Source organism: Chiloscyllium punctatum, chromosome 36 (assembly GCF_047496795.1).
Source record: "Chiloscyllium punctatum isolate Juve2018m chromosome 36, sChiPun1.3, whole genome shotgun sequence".
Classification (NCBI taxonomy): domain Eukaryota; kingdom Metazoa; phylum Chordata; class Chondrichthyes; order Orectolobiformes; family Hemiscylliidae; genus Chiloscyllium; species Chiloscyllium punctatum.
In genome coordinates this window covers 41,834,278-41,849,163 of record NC_092774.1, presented here as the reverse complement: position 1 = coordinate 41,849,163, position 14,886 = coordinate 41,834,278, and the positions used below count along the sequence as shown (strand labels likewise).

Below are 14,886 nucleotides of genomic sequence, written 5' to 3'. Positions count from 1 at the left end.
TCATACACCTACCCAAATGCATTTTAAATGTTGCAATCGTACTAGCCTTCACCACTTCCTCTGTCAGATCATTCAATAAACGTACCATCCTCTGCGTGAAAGAGTTGCCTCTTAGGTCTCTTTTGTATCTTTCCCCTCTAACACGAAACCCATGCCCTCTCGTTCTGGACTCACCCACCCCAGGAAAAGACTTTGTCTATTAATCCTATCCATGCCCCTCATTATTTTATACATGTACAGTTACAACGTTTAAAAGACATTTGGATAAGTACATGAATACGAAAGTTTCGAAGGTTTATGGGCCAAACACTGGTAGGTGGGCCGAGTTTAGTTTGAGAACATACTCAGCACGGACTAGTTGGATGAAGGGTCTGTTCAGTGCTGTCAGACTCTGTGAATGACCTGTACTGGTCTTAAAACCATTTTCTTACCTCCCCCGATAAGCATCCACTTCTTTGTTGTTCAAAACTCAGATGAACTTAGCCTTGAATATGTTCAATGACCCCACTTCTGAACTCAATTCCTCTTCGTAATATACCACTTGCCTCGCTCATTGCCTGCTGCATCTGCCCGACAACTGGCATTGACTGGTGTGGAGGGACTCTGAGACCCCTTAGTACATCCATACATCATTCCTGATGAAGGGCTTGTTCCCGAAACGTTCCCTGTCCTTCTCCTCAGATGCTACCTGACCTGTTGTGCTTTTCCAGTGCCACATTTTTCGACTTTCACCTCCAGTCCTCACTTTCTCCACATTCCAATATGTCACCATTTCAACAATGCACTGCTTTTCGTTTAAACAGCAAAGGCTATAACTTCACATTGCAGCACTGCACTTGCCATGTGTTTGCCAATTGAGACACAGACCTGGACCAACTTCGGGAAGAGGCAAAACACTGAGTTCTGAACAAAAACCGTAGCACACTCAAAACGTCGGCTCTGTTTACCTTTCCACTGATGCTACTCGACCGGTTGGCTTTCTGCAGTATTCGCTGTGTTTGTTCTACACAAATGCTGCTTTCCATTAAAGAACTGCAATCCCTGTCCTCTGGTAACTGACCCTAGTCAGTGGCAATAGGTTCTTCTGATCATTAAGGTAAAAACAATGACTGCAGATGCTGAAAACCAAATACTGGATTAGTGGTGCTGGAAGAGCACAGCAGTTCAGGCAGCATCCAACGAGCAGCGAAATCGACGTTTCGGGCAAAAGCCCTTCATCAGGAATAAAGGCAGCGAGCCTGAAGCATGGAGAGATAAGCTAGAGGAGGGTGGGGGTGGGGAGAGAGTAGCATAGAGTACAATGGGTGAGAGGGGGAGGAGATGAAGGTGATAGGTCAAGGAGGAGAGGGTGGAATGGATAGGTGGAAAAGAAGATAGGCAGGTCGGACAAGTCAAGGAGACAGTAACTGAGCTGGAAGTTTGAAACTGGGCAAATGTGGCTGTGGTACCGAGTTTGTTTCACAACATGGTTGAAGAGCTTCAGAGCAGAGGAAATGACCTGGGAGTTGCAGTGGGAGAGGGACTCCCTGAGATTCTTGTAGAGAGAGGAGGAAAACTTCTTCAAGGCAGGCATCCTTGCAAGAGGATTCGCAGTAGGGTTAAAATCAACAAGGTAAAAACAATGACTGCAGATGCTGAAAACCAAATACTGGATTAGTGGTGCTGGAAGAGCACAGCAGTTCAGGCAGCATCCAACGAGCAGCGAAAACACCACGTCTTCTCCCATCATTGACAAAAACCCCTGGAAATCTCCAGTTAACATTCTTTGCTCCAAAGAGAGCATTCCCAAACTTGGGAATGTCTCCACAAAATGAAAATTGCTCATCCCTGGACATGATGCAAGTGTTACAATAGGAAAGAGGTTTTGGCAAAATATTGTCAGTTAGCAGGTGGAAAAATGTTCAGGAAGTAAAACACAAATCCCAGTCTCCAGCTTTGTGAATCTTTAGAAACACTTTGGGAAGTGTAATTAGAGGAGAATGAAGGATGAACTGACGGACTGAGCAGAGATAGTCCAGACATCGTCCCTTTGTTTCAGAGGATGATTGACTCTGATATTCTCGGGACATGAACTGACCCGAGGCATTGAAAGAATTCTCTCACATCAGGAATTCAAACCCCTTCTCGGCTCGGGGCCAATGAGAAAATTCGGGAAGAGGCAAAACACTGAAAGGCTCGGAGGGCGACGGTTCCGGTGTAGGAAAGCTCGTTCCTCGTGACATAGATGTGCCTGCAGATGGTGGGATCAGCCTGTTCCCATGTCTCCATACTGAATGTCCAAGGCTTTATTATGGAAAAGTAACACTGATAGAAGACAATGGTAATTTTGGGCGGGGCGGGTTGAATTATGAATTGAATAGTAGCTTCCTCAAAGACACTGTGCGGCTGGAACTCCGACCTGTCTCTGTGGCGCAATTGGTCAGCGCGTTCGGCTGTTAACCGAAAGGTTGGTGGTTCGAAACCACCCAGGGACGGAGTGTTTCTTATTCTCGCTCCTACCGCTTTCTTGGCTGCGAAAGTGCACGTTTTTAATGGTGTCAGGAAAATGTTTCCCAAACGGAAATCTTTTCCACTGAGGAAGCACAAAGAGGTTTCTGAATTGATTGAATTTCTAACGTGAAGGACTGCGGGTGCTGAGAATGCGAGACAGAAAGCGAAACTGCTGGAAAAACTCAGCAGGTTTGGCTGTACCTGGATGAGGGAAAAAAGAATTCTGAAATGTTGTCTCTGATTCTCTTTTCACGGATGCTGCCTGACCTGCTGAGTTGCTCCTGCAATTTCTGTTCTTGTTTTTAACTGAACGTCCATTTCATCTTTTGGGATGAAACATCCAGACTCGCCATTTGCAGATATTTAACCCTTTTGAAACCTGTGAAGTGATTGGATTCAAACAAACTCTGCAATGAATCACTCTTTCTCAGCTCCACAAGCAGAGAGACCTGGGAAATGAAGCTGTCAGTGTGATTCTGTATTGATGGGCCGAATGGTGAATGCGATGGACATGAAATCCAACGTCAGAACTCTGCAGCATGGCGGCGTCAGGAACGCACAGGCCCGGGGCGCAATGGATGACGCATCTGACTCCACCTACCTGTTTGAAATGCAGCTCACAGCTTCTTCACACACACCAATTAATCTTTCTCATTGTCCTGAAGCCGGCATACGGTTTGAATTCCCGATCTGCAGGAACAAGACTCCTTTCACTGTCTCGCGTCAGTCAGTGTCCCTGATAACATCAGAGTCAAGTCACAGCGCCGTCAGAGGAGGGGAAGCTGAAATAGCCCCTCACGCTGCTCACCGGCACATTGCACTTTCCCCAACACACCGCCCCAACCACTGCGGCTCCCGGGAGTGGAAAGCGAACAAACACCAAAACCCAGTCTCAGCTTTGTAAATCTTCAGGAAATAAGAAAACGGTACATCCCTTCGGATCTTCCATCCTGGGCAGACAGCGTTGATTTTAAATGGCTGTCCAGTCAGTGCCGATTCGTTTTGGCTGAAAAAATCTTCCTTCTCTCATCCCAGCGTTTCTTGCCACAGAGAACTGTGTGGCAGAGTTCATGTATATATTTCCTTGTATGGTATTTTGTAAATAACATTCGTTTGCTGGTTGTTTGTATCGGGTATTTCAGGTTCATTAGCCGCTGTTTCAGTCTGTTGGTAGGTTTGTGGGCTACCATGATGCTGAGAGGGTTGAGTTGTCTGGACATCATTTCCCAGATGTCTTTAATGTAAAGTAATGTGGCTAGGGCTTCTGCAGACGTTGTGTCTGCTTGTGTAAGTTTGTTGATGTGTAATTGGCACACTGAGTTTATTGGGTAGGCAAAAGTGAGGACTGCAGATGCTGTAAACCAGAGTTTAGATCAGAGTGGTGCTGGAAAAGCACAGCAGGTCAGATAGCTTCCGAGGAGCAGGAAAATCGACGTTTCGGGCAAAAGCCCTTCATCAGGAATAAAGGCATGACGCCTCCAGGGTAGAAAGATAAATTGGAGGGTGCTGGGACGAAGTATCAAATAGTACAGTAGGTGAATGGCGGAGGGGATGGAAGTGACAGGTCAGAGAGGAGGGTGGAGCGGGTCGGTGGGAAGAGAGATTGGCGGGTCGGACAGGTCATGAGGACAGCGCTGAGGTGGAAGGTTGGAACTGAGGTAAGGTGGGGGGAGGGGAAATGAGGAAACTGGCGAAGTCCGCATTGATGGCTTGTGGTTGAATTTATCTGAGGCGGAAGGTAAGACGTTCATCCTCCAGGCATCGGGTGGGGAGGGAGCGGCGATGGAGGAGGCCCAGGACCTGCATGTCCTCGGCAGACTGGGAGGGGGTTTGAAATGTTGTTCCAGAGGGCGATGGGGTTGATTGGTGCGGGTGTCCTGAAGGTGTTCCTTCAAGCGCTGTGACTTGACTCTGCGAGGAGTCTCTAGTCTCCCCAATGTAGATGAGACCGCATCAGGAGCAATGGATACAAGAAATGACATTGATGGATACACAGGTGAAAGCCTTCGAACAACCGTGGCCCGGATTCGATTTCGGGGCAGGAAAGAAATTTTCAGTGGAGCTATCAGCGACTACGCGAATCTCCCTGGTGGTCTAGTGGTTAGGATTCGGCGCTCTCACCGCCGCGGCCCGGGTTCGATTCCCGGTCAGGGAAGCATTTTTCAGGGCGTTGGAAGGTTGCCCGGTCTTCTTAAATGAGGCGCACAGTGATTTATTGATCTTCGGAATTCCTGGGTGCTGCAGTGTGTAGTGGCTCGTTGAAATACTGACCTGCTTCAGTTTTGTTTTTATGTGTAGGGATGATTACTTCTGTAGTTAAGTTCTTGGTTCGCGTGCGTTGTTTTCGTGTAGACGCTGTTTTGAATTTACCATTGACTGTTCGCTCTACTGTGACATCTAGAAATGGCACTTTGTTGTTGTTCGCCTCTTTTGTGAATTTTATGCCAGTAAGGAGATTGTTGATGGTGTTGTAGGTTTCCTTTAATTTGTTTTATTTTCTGATGACAAAAGTGTCATCGCTGTAGCGGACTCAAAGTTTGGGTTGGATTGTCGAAAGGGCTGTTTGTTCGAGTCTCTGCATTATTGCTTCTGCTAGGAATCCTGATACTGGTGGTTTCGTGCGTATTTCGTTGATTTGTTTGTAGGGCTTGTTATTGAATATGAAGTGGGTGGTAAGGCACAGTTCCACGAGGTTGACAGTGCTATGTTTGCTGATGAAGTTGGTGCTGTGTTTGTGTCTTTGGTTGTTCGAGTAGTGTCTTCAGTTTTCTTTGGCCACGTTGATGTTAATAGATTGAACAGGGCTGTTATGTCAAAGGACATCATTATTACATCCTCTTCAATCTTAGTGTCTTTGGTTTTCAGGAATTCTTGGATGGAGGAAATGGAGTGGTGTGAATCTTCGACTTGATGTTTTAGTCTTCAGTGGAGGCCTTTGACGAGTCTGTATATTGGTGTACCAAGTGGTGAGACTTTGGGCCTGAGGGGGGCTCCTGGTTTGAAGGGGAGGAGAACATCAACACAGTGCCATTTCTAGATGTCACATTAGAGCGAACAGTCAATGGGGAACTTCAAACAAGCGTCGACAGAAAAACAACACACACAAACCAAATACTAAACCACAGAAGCAATCATCCCAACACCCACAAACGAAGATTCAACAGGATATTATTTCAACGAGCCGCTACACACTGCAGCACAGAGAAATTACGAAGAGCACAAGAGAAATACGTATATAGTATATTTAAGGAGAACAGGTACCCAATAAACCAGGTCTGCCGATTTCTCATTGATGCTTCCAAGCTGACTCTCAAAAATTCGGTTTTTCCATCCATTCTTTCCTGTTTGTTTTTTGTGGGTTTTGAAAGCTTTCGTAATCCTCTAACTGAGTGTTGGAGTTGGAAAGTTATGTTGTGGCTGTACAGGACATTGGTTAGACCACTTTTGGGATATTGTATGTAATTCTGGTCTCCCTCCTATCAGAAGGATATTGTGAAATTTGAAAGGGTTCTGAAGCACCAATGGGTCCACAGAGGGGAAGAGGCCCTTCTGCTGCCCTGAGTGTGGGAAGGCCTTCAGTGATTCCTCTGCCCTGCTGACGCACCAGTTGGTCCACACCGGGGAAGGCTGTTCTCCTGCCCCAAGTGCGAGATGGCCTTCAGCAGTTCTTCCCACCTGCTGAGATACCAGTGGGTCCACAATGAGGAGAGGCAGTTCTTCTGCCCCGAGTGCAGGGAGGGCTTTGATCTTTCTTCCGACCTGCTGGCCCACTCGTGGGTCCACATCGGGGAGATGTCGTTCAGTTGCCCTAAGTGCAGGAAGGCCTTCAGCAGTTCCACAACCCTGCTGAGACACTAGTCCATCCACACCGGGGAGAAGCCGTTCTCCTGCCCCGAGTGTGGGAAGGGTTTTACCCACTCCTCCACACTGCTGAAGCACCAGCTGATCCACCCGGGGTGGTGGAGGAGGGAGGTGGTGGCGGAGGGGGGAGGCCGTTCTGCTGCCCTGAGTGCGCCCTGAATTCCTACGCTCTGCTGAAGCACCAGTGTGTCCACACTGGGGTGAGGCCCTTCAGCTCTCCCGAGTGTGCGAAGAGGTTCATATTTTCCTGCAACTTGCGGAAGCACCAGCAGGGGCACCAAAGCTCCCAGCAATCAGAACACACCCGCGACGCTGGCTTGGGTCACCCCCCAGGACTGAACATCCTGCCAGTCCTGACAGTGGGTGCAGTGGGAGAGGAGGTGGGCTGTTTTAGTTTTCTGCTGGACTTCAATTGCCTGCCCTACACCCCACAACCACAACCCCATGGTGGCTCATGGATTGCACTGCTGCCTCATGGCACCAAGAACCCAGCAATAATTCCACCCTTGGGGGTCTGTGTGCAATTTATGGAGGGTAGGAAAATGGATCTGAGTGGGTTACTCTTCGGAGAATCTGTGCAGATGTGTTGGGCTGAAGGACCTGTTTCCACATTGTAGAAGTTCAACCATCCTATGAGCTTTGCTTTCAGTGGACACTGCTGCTCATTGAGCCCGGGACTGCACATTGCCAAATGAAATGATCCAGAGAAACCTAAGACCGTAAGACCATCGGAGCAGAAGTTAGGCCATTCGGCCTGGCGAGTCTACTCTGTAATTCGTTAGTGACAAATGTAGCGCAGATGAGATTAGCTTCAGTGTGAAACAGGCCATTTGTCCCAACAAGTCCACATCGACCCTCGGAAGAGTAACCCATCCAAACACATTTCCGTCTGACGAATGTACCTACCTCTACGGGCAAGTAAGCATGGCAAATCCACAAGACCTGCACATCTTTGGTTTATTAAAGAAAACAGAATCACCCAGAGAAAACCCACGCAGACACTGGGAGAATGTGCAAATTCCTCACAGACAGTCACCCAAGGCTGGAATCAAACCTGGGTCCCTGGCACTATGAGGCTGCAGTGGTAACCACTGAGCCACTACATACTGCACGCCGAAGTAGGCAAGGAGGAGGTTGGGAGAATACAGCAAACCAGGCAGCACCAGGATATGGAGTAGTCAGGGTTTTGGGTATTAACCCTTCTTTAGGACTGAAACGTTGACTTCTCTGTGAGAAACGATTTACGGGAATGTTGCAGGGGTTTGGAGGATTTGAGCTACAGGGAGAGGCTAAATAGGCTGGGACTGTTTTCACTGGATCATCAGAGGCAGAGAAGTGACCTAATAGAGGTTACAAAATCATGACGGGCATGGACAGGGTAATAGACAAGGTCTTTTCCCTGGGATGGGGAACTAGTCCAGAACTAGAGGGCAGAGGTTTAGGGTAAGAGACAAATATATTAAATGGGCAACTTCTTCATGCAGCGAGTGGTATATATATGAAATGAGCTGCCAGAGTATATGGGTCAGGTGCTGTCAAATTGGACTAGATTAATTTAGGATATCAGGTCAGCATGGACAAGTTGGACCGAAGGGTCTGTTTCCATGCTGTATGTGTCTCTGACGACTGGTAATAATGTAACTTTAAAATAGAGTCCAAGTAACTTTGAATAGTTCAATCTTGTTGAGCTCACCTCCTGAAAAGTTTCAAATGAATCCCTGTTTAAACATGCTGAGTTGGACAAAGTATCCCATCAAGTTCAACACAAACCCAGAGTTGAAGAAGTCAGAAGTCAGAACACCAAGGGGACCAAAACTGAGAGAGATCTAGGGTTGCGGGTTATTAGCACCTAGAAAATGGAGTCGTGGGTAGACAGTGTGGTGAAGAGGGCTTTTGGCATGCTTGCTTTCATTGGTCAGAGCATTGAGCACATGAGTTTGGACGTCTTGTTGCAGCTGTCACACATGCCACACAACAACGATAGGCGTGGCCCTGCCCCCCTCTGACTGGCTGTCCCTTTGAATATCTGGGGGAAGATTAGACCCACCTGCCTGTGTGTGGCTCATATGTACTTATCCAAATAATTTTAAACATTGTAACATGACCTGCATCCACCACGTTCTCTGACAGTTCATTCCACACACGAACCACCTTCAATGTAAAAAACGTTGCCCCCCTCCGTCCTTTTTAAATCTTCTCCCTCTCATCTTAAAAATATACTCCCAGACTTTGAACTCCCTACCCTTCAGGAAAAGACGCTGGTTATTCACCTTATCTTTGTCCCTCATGACTTCATAAACCTCCATAACGTCCACCCTCAACCTCCTCCACTCCAGTGAAAGAAAGTCCCAGCCTATGCCGTCTATAAATCATTCTGGCAACATCATAGTTAAAAAAGGTGAGCTTTAAGAATTGACTGAAAGGGCAGTGAAGATTCAACCAGCTGACAGTGGATCTGAAATCACATGTAGATCAGATCAGATCAGGTTAGGGAGCAGGAAACCAGATAAGTTTTTACAACAAACCACAACAGTTTCATCATTAGACTCTTAATTCCAGTTTTATATTGAATTCAGATTCCACCATCTGCCGTGGTAGGTTTTGAACCTAGGTCCGCAGGACATTACCTGGGTGAATAGTCTGGTGACAATAAAGTCGGCCATCACCTCCCCTGGACGCATTGGCATATTGTGTTTAGAGGTAACAAAGGAGCAAGAGGTTTCAGCAGCTGCTAAGCTGTTGATATTACACAAGGGAACATCAGCACTCTCAGTAATGGCACACACTGAAGCCAGGACCCTGTTTCAGAGGTAAGGGCTCGGGAACCATAAGAAATAGGAACAGGAAAATGCCATTCAACCCCTTGAGCCTGCTTCTCCATTCAATAGGATTGTGGCTGATCTGACATTCTCCACTTGCACTTTCCTGCCCTTTTCCTATAACTGTTCATCCCCCAACTGATCACGAATCTATTGATCCTAGTTTTAAATGTGACACGAAGGCTGTCAACAGAGTTACTGGGATGGGGGAGTGGGGAGCTCAGGTCGAACTTCGGGACTAAAACAATGGCTTCACACTTCACAATGTTTAACTAAGGGAATGTTTATAGTTTATAGCTAAAACTTCCTGAAGAAGGGCTCATGCCCGAAACGTCGATTCTTCTGCTCCTTGGATGGTGCCTGACCTGCTGCGCTTTTCCAGAAACACATTTTCAGCTCTGATTTCCAGCATCTGAAGTCCTCACTTTCTCCTGAATAATCCCATGGAGTCTCACAGAGTGACACAGATGTACAGCATGGAAACAGACCCTTCGGTCCAACTCGTCCATGCAGCCCAGATATCCTAACCTAATCAAGTCCGATTTGCCAACACTTGGCCCAAATCCCCATAAATATTTCCTATTTTTATACACATCCAGATGCATTTTTAATGCTGTAAATATACAGCCTCCACCCCTTACTCCAGCAGCTCATGCCGTACATGCATCACCCTCTGCGTGAAAAGGTTGCCTCTTAAGTGCATTCTATATATTTCCCCTCCCCTTCCCAAAACTATGCCCTCTAGTTCTGGACTCCCCCATCACAGGGAAAAGAACTTGTCTATTTGCCCTATCCATATCCCTCATGATTTTATAAACCTCTATAAGGTCACCCCTTAGCCTCCGACGCTCCAGAGAAAACAGTGGATTCAGCCTCGCCCTATAGCTCAACCATCCAACCCTGGCAACACCCTTGTAAATCTTTTCTGCACCTTTTCTAGTTTCACAACATCTTTCCGATAGAAAGCAGATCAAAACTACATGCAATATTCCAAACGTGGCCTGACCAATGTTCTGTACAGTGGCAACATGAGGTCCCAACATCTATCCTCGATGCTCTGACCAACAAAGGAAAGCATACCAAACACCTTCTTTACTACCCAATCTGCCTGCGTCTTTACTTTTAAGGAACGATCAACCTGAATTCCAAGGTCTCTTTGTTCAGCAACACTTCCAAGGAACTTCCCATTAAGTGTAAAAGTCCTGCTCTGATTTGTTTTTCCAAAATGCAGCACCTCATATTTATCTATATTAACCTCCATCTGCCACTTCTCAGCCCATTGGCCCATCTGATCAAGGTCCCATTGTAATCTGAGGTAACCTTCTTTGCTGTCCACAACACCTCCAATTTTGGTGTCATCTACAAACTGACTAACTATACTCCTCCGTTTACATACAAATCATTTATATAAATGACAAAAACTAGCGGACCCAGCATCGATCCTTGTGGTACACCATTGGTCACAGGCCTTCAGTCTGAAAAGCAACCCTCCATCACCACCCTCTGTCTTCTGCCTTCTAGCCAGTTCTGTATCCAAATGGCGAGTTGTCACTGCATGCCATGAGATTAAACCTTGCTCACCAGTCTCCCATGAGGAACCTTGATGAATGCCTTCCTGAAGTCCATATAAATCACGTCCATCGCTCTGCCCTCATCAATCCACTTTGTACTTCTTCAAAAAACTCAATCATGTTCGTGAGACATGATTTCCCAAGCATAAAGCCATGTTGACTATCCTTAATCAATTCTTGCCTTTCCAAATACATGTAAATCCTATCTCTCAGGATTCTCTCCAAAAACTTGCCCGTCACGGATATCTGTCTCACTGGTCTATAGTTCCCAGGCTTTTCCTTACCACATTTCTTAAATAGTGGCACCACGTTAGTCACCCTCTAGCCTTCCGGAACCTCACCTGTGACTATTGATGACACAAATATCTCAGTGAGAGGCCCAGCAATCACTTCCCCAGTTTCCCACAGAGTTCTAGGGTACTCCTGATCAGGTCCTTGGGATTTATCCACTTCTATGCATTTCAAGATATCCAGCAATTTCTCATCTGTAATATGGGAATTTTTTCAACATGTCACCATCTACTTTCTCACATTCTATATCTTCCATGCCTTTCTCCACAGTAAACACTGATGCACAAAATCCGTTGAGTATCCCCCCACCCCCCTCCCCGCCCAATCCGATCGACTGCAGCTCCACACAAAGGCTGCCTTGGTGATCTTTGAGGGGCGCTATTCTCTCCCTTGTTATACTTTTGGCCTGAACGTATTTATAAAAAACCCTTTGGGTTATCCTTAACACTATTTGCCAAAGCTATCTCATGTCCCCTTTTATCCCTCATGATTTCTCTCTTAAGTATGCTGTACTGTCTTTATTCTCTCAGGATTCATTCGATCTCTCTGTCGATACCTGACGTATGAATCCTTCGTTATCTTTACCAAAATCTCAATTTCTCTGGTCATCCAGCATGCCCTACACCTACCAGCCTTTCCTTTCACCCTAACAGAAATATTCTGTGTGTGGATTCTTGATATCTCATATTTGAAGGCTTCCCATTTTCCAGCAGTCCTTTAACCTGCAAACAACTGCCCCCAATCAGCTTTTGAAAGACCTTGCCTAATACCTGAGTCTTCCTCCAATTTACAACTTCAACTTTTAGATCTGATATATTATTTTGAATCACGATTGTAATGTTAATAGAATTATGGTTGCTGGCCCTTAGGTTTTGCACCCTCGCCAGTATGTACATCCTCATTGTGAATTAGAAAATTTCCTTGTGCACACTTTAAAAATTTCTCTATTTGGCGGATAAGTAAATGGGCAGACGTTTTCGCTTGGGTCAACTCTTCCTTCATTCCCATCAACCCTAACCCCATTCCCACCCCAATAGTCCAACGGCACTTTACCTTGCAACTGCCGAATGTGAGACACTAGCCCATTTACCTGCTCCCTCCTCACTATCCAAGGGCCAAACTTACCTTCCAGGTGAAGCGGTACTTTACCTGCTCTTCCCACAACCCAGTCTACTGCATTTGCTGCTCACAATGTGGCCTCTTCTGCATTGGTGAAAACGAAACATAAACTGGGTAACTGCTGCACAGAACATCTACGTTCTGCCCGCAAAAAGACCCTGAGCTTCCAGTTGCCTGCCAATTCCATACCCCATCCTGTTCCCTGGTCAACATCTCTGTCTCAGGTTTGCTGTAGTGTTCCAGTGAAGCTCAGCACCAGCAGAACGAAGAACACCGAATATTTCACTTCGGGACCATACATCTGTCCGGTCCCAATATCGAATTCAATAATTCTAGGGCCTGAAATCCATAGTATCCTCGTCCCGACCACACACACCAAGACTTGTTATCACGCAGTCTGTCATTGCACACGATGTATTCTGAGCCACGAACAGTCTCCATTCACCCTCCCACACGGATCGTTATCAACTCCCTTTCCTGTCCAACAGTTCTTCCCTCGCTTTGGGCTCTGTCCTGATCTGTCATTTACTGCATCTGCTTTCCTCCCACAATATCTCCTGAATATAAACCGACATTTTCCCAATCACCATCAGTTCTGTGGAAGGGTCACCGGCAACTCCTGTTTTTTTGTTTCTGATATACACCATCCACAGTTCTTTCACCTTTTTATTGAGGTAGAGTTGGCAATTGTTTCGCGAGACAGAAGGAGAGGGGGGAGAGACAGAACAGACATGAACTATTGATCTCCGTTGTTACTCATAATGTAAAATCATTGCAGTGCGATCACTTCCCTGAAGTATGAATAGAGGGAAGGAGCCATCCGTGACCGTGTAGCGGAAAGGTAGCGTGTCTGACTCCAGCTTGGAAGGTGGCGTGTTTGAATCACGTCAGATTCACTGACGTCGTTGTTGGGCTAAATGCTCCTCTCCCCCAGTTCATCACGGGGTTTAAACACAGCCGTCTCCCTCTGGCAGCCGCTTCGTTCAGTTGGTGACAGCGCGGTGTGAATAGCATATTACCGATATTTTTACAACATAATCCAGAGACTCCCGTCTTTATGTTTCAATCTATCAGGAGAGTGACAGCGAGTTCAGATAGAAATGTTTCCCACCAACAGCAAATCCTTTCCTCTCACCAGACACAGTTAAAATTATCTTTATTCAACAGAAGGAGCGGAAACTACAGTCTGACGGCCGCTCTCCACATTAACGGTGAGCCTGAATTTTATAAACGGTGTCAGTAAAATCCAATGGCGGACACTGATTTGGTTCAATCGATTTTTTTTGCCAAGTGTAATTCACCGAGAGGATGCTGCTGTGTGAAACAGCGTGGGGAATTACTGCAGGGCCTCCTGCGAGATGGGACACACCGCAACTGATGTGTTTCACCTTCACCAGTTTATTCCTATCTCGGAGAAGAGAGATTTGATGATGAGGACCATAGCAGCCAGACAGGAAACAGGAGAAGAGCACTCAGACCTTCACAAGCTTGTCACCACAGCTGGGTCATCGTGGCCCGTGTATCAGTATGGGATAGTAATCTGCATCTACTGACTGGAAGCACAGCAAATTGGAGTGCTGGTGGGACTGTCACACAGGAGAAAACGGCTTCGACCTATCAACTGGAGTGGCTCCCAATGCGCAACTCCGCTCACCTCAACTGAATAACTGTAAACAAATTACTCAGTAATTCAAAGGAATACTCGGTTTTGAATCTGCATTGTGTCATGTACCTTCGAGAATGATGTCAAAACAGCTTCGTTGCTGTGATGGAGTATCCTGTTGGGCAGAATATATCCGTTGTCAAATTTCCTACATTCTGTTGGTCCAACTCCGATTTCACTCAGAATCACGAAATGTGTGACAGCGCAGACTGAGGCCATGCAGCCCACCTTAGCTCTGCTGGTTCAACACAATATGTAAATAAGTGTCTCATTCTGTCGCCTTCTCCCTGTAAATCTGCACATTGTTACATTGAACATGCCCACCGAATTCCCTTTTGTGTCCATTGAATCTGCCTTTTTGTCACTGTCAGACAGTGACTTCCTGACCCCACTCCCTGTGCGAAAACGGTCTTCCTAATGTCACTTTTACTTATTTTCCTGATGACTTTAAATCTCTGCCAAATCGTTCTCGATCCTTTCAGGCCTGGGAGCATTTTCACTGCATTATTTCCTCTGTCTAAAACCCTCATGACGTGGAAAACTTCAATCAGACCAGCTTTCAGCCCTCTGTTCTCCAAAGAGAGCTGCCCCAAACTTTCCAATCTCCCTTCATTGCTGACATTCCTCAGGACGGTACCATTCACGTTAACCTGTTCAGCGCCGTCTGCAATCACTTCACTTCCCCGCTTCCTGAAGTATCACCCTCAGAATTGAGCATAATACAGGTGGAGGATTCATTCAGACTCGCATTGCGCGGGCGAAAAATCTGCAATACTTGTTCTCACTTTCACCACGTGTTTCCCTTCGCCGTGTTCACTGCAATAGCAGCTCTGCGCCGTCCCAAATTCAGGCAGTCCGATCTAAATTAACGAAGCGGCTTTAATTGACAAAATTGATCGGGCATTTTTGCTCATATCAATTTAAGGAATGATGGTTCGCCTGGGATTGGAACCCGGGAACTCTCACACGGCTGTATATGCTCGAAGACCCAAAGCAAGAATCACATCGCAGACTAACGAGCCACCAGCCATGGGAGTAGCCACCTCCTGGAGCAGCTGAGACTTGCTCAGTA

The 14,886-nt window shown here is 46.6% G+C and overlaps 2 non-coding genes across 2 annotated transcripts; both read left to right on the top strand.

The window, feature by feature from the left end:
- Nucleotides 1-2,400: 2,400 nt before the first annotated feature.
- trnan-guu (transfer RNA asparagine (anticodon GUU)) lies at nucleotides 2,401-2,474 on the top strand. Its single transcript has one exon. It is a non-coding gene; the product is annotated as a tRNA-Asn (tRNA).
- A 2,099-nt stretch (nucleotides 2,475-4,573) lies between these two features.
- trnae-cuc (transfer RNA glutamic acid (anticodon CUC)) lies at nucleotides 4,574-4,645 on the top strand. Its single transcript has one exon. It is a non-coding gene; the product is annotated as a tRNA-Glu (tRNA).
- Nucleotides 4,646-14,886: the final 10,241 nt, after the last annotated feature.